The sequence below is a fragment of the Eutrema salsugineum genome, unplaced genomic scaffold, assembly GCF_000478725.1.
Source record: "Eutrema salsugineum unplaced genomic scaffold, Eutsalg1_0 scaffold_4, whole genome shotgun sequence".
In the NCBI taxonomy this organism is placed as follows: Eukaryota; Viridiplantae; Streptophyta; class Magnoliopsida; order Brassicales; family Brassicaceae; genus Eutrema; species Eutrema salsugineum.
In genome coordinates this window covers 11275027-11277029 of record NW_006256686.1, presented here as the reverse complement: position 1 = coordinate 11277029, position 2003 = coordinate 11275027, and the positions used below count along the sequence as shown (strand labels likewise).

General features: G+C 42.7%; 1 non-coding gene across 1 annotated transcript; it reads left to right on the top strand.

The window, feature by feature from the left end:
* Window positions 1–1611: 1611 nt before the first annotated feature.
* On the top strand, window positions 1612–1717 carry LOC112084812. Its single transcript, XR_002898472.1, has one exon. It is a non-coding gene; the product is annotated as a small nucleolar RNA R71 (small nucleolar RNA).
* The last annotated feature ends 286 nt before the right edge of the window (window positions 1718–2003 follow it).

Genomic DNA, 2003 nt, shown 5'->3' with positions numbered 1-2003 from the left:
CATGCTCGTTCAGGGACCCCTCTGCCTAGCCATGCCGAGGCTTCTATACCGAGGTGGACAAGTTTCTGTGTAAGTGGGAAGGGCACCTCGGTATTAGCTCAAGAACACCTCGGCTTTGGCTCTCCAAGGGTTCTCACAGCACTTTGTTCCGTGAAGATCAAACATGAGACTTCGGTAATGATCATCTCGAGGTGCTTGGCCGAGGTCTCAGGTTCACTGCTCCTTTGAATCATAAGGCCGCCACCTTTAAGCTCCTCTCTGCACTTTTTCCTTCAAACCATTGAGCAAGAACGCTTTCTAGAACCTGAGATCACTTAGCAAACCCATCAAAACGTTCTGAAAATACTAAAGAAAAGATTAAAAACACTATATACAAGGATAAGCTTGGGGTGTCTCCCAAGAGCACTTTGTTTAAAGTCACTAAGTTTGACTTTGTAAAACCTTTCTTAATGAGGGAGAGGAGGAGCTTTGATGCTCCTTGTCATGTCCATGAATTCAAGTATGAGGTCCTTGTTCATCAGCTCTTGGACACCACCAGATCCCTTGTCTATGAGTTCTTGTGTGAGGATAGCTCTGACTTTGGCAAATGGTCTTGATCTTCCATTTCCTTTAACTCTGTATTCCACAGCTCCACCATCAAACTTCCATGGAGTGAGAGTTAAGACTTGAGAAGAAGACCCAAGAGTGAATGGTTTAATGCGTTTTGGGCTCTTGTCTTTGTACTCTGAACCATTGCCTTTATTGTTGCTGATCTCTTTCTCACCTGGTGTAGGAGGTGGAGATTCCAAGCAATCCTCATCATCACTAAAGAACTTTTCACCATCAATGAACTCAAGATCAAGCTCTCTTTGGTGTTCTTTCTTTTTCTCACAAGCAGCAAAAGGCTGATCCTTCTCTTTCATTCCACAAGTCCCCACATACGTCATCTCAAAGTTTTGAAACTCATCACAGAGACTTACAGACACATAAGCTGGCGGTTCAATAGCTTTTTCTTCTTTCTGAAGCTGTTGTTCGGCCTTTTCTTCAGCAGCAATCTGAACTTTGTCTCTAGAAGCTCCATGGACGTCTTTTATAGCTAAAACTTCAGTTCCAAGGGTCACCTCTCCACTGAGTTGCTCAATGTCCTCTTTGTCTTGTGAAGAAAGACCTCTAAGAGCAATGTCTTCTTGAGGACTATAGAGTAGACGTTCTATCTCCTTTATAGCAGCTTCATGATCTATGTTCTCCATGTGATTCACTTGAGAGGTTAAACTCTCTATTTTGTTGTGGAGATCATTGTATGAACGCTTTACTCTTGTTGTGAGCTCATCTTGTCCCTTCAGAAGTTGTTGGAACATGCTGTTCAGCTCCATTTCTTGAGTCTTTGAAGCAGCTTGCCCTTGTGGAACAGACTCTTGCTGAAAACGAAGCTCCACCTCAGTTTTACCATCTTGAAAATCTTCAGTATCAAGCTCTTTGTATCTTTCATTGCTCTTGGCCAAATTCTCAACAAGTAGCTCTCCTTGTTCTATGGTAAGAGTTGCAAAACGCCCATTGCTAGCTGTATCCAATGTCCATTTATGCTCTCTTTCAACTCCCCAATAGAAGATACTAAGGATAGCTTCTTGTTGGAACCCATGATGGGGACAATCTCTAGTGTAGCCTTTAAGTCTCTCCCATGCTTCATCAAAGGTCTCATGGATTCTTTGTTTGAAGCCCAAGATGTCTTTCCTAGCTTGGATAGTCTTTTGTATGGGATAAAACCTTTGGAGAAAGATCAATTTGCAATCATCCCAAGAATTTACCAAGTGGGATGGTAATGTTCTCTCCCATTTGCTTGCCTTTTCTACAAGTGAAAATGGGAACAAGATCAGCTTGATACTGTCGTGGGGCACTCCTCTAGTCCTAAATGTATCACACAACCTCTCAAAGCAGTCCAAATGATCATATGGATTCTCCATGCCAGACCCCAAGAACTTAGTTTCTTGAATCAACCTAACCAAGCTTGCTTTGATCTCATAGGC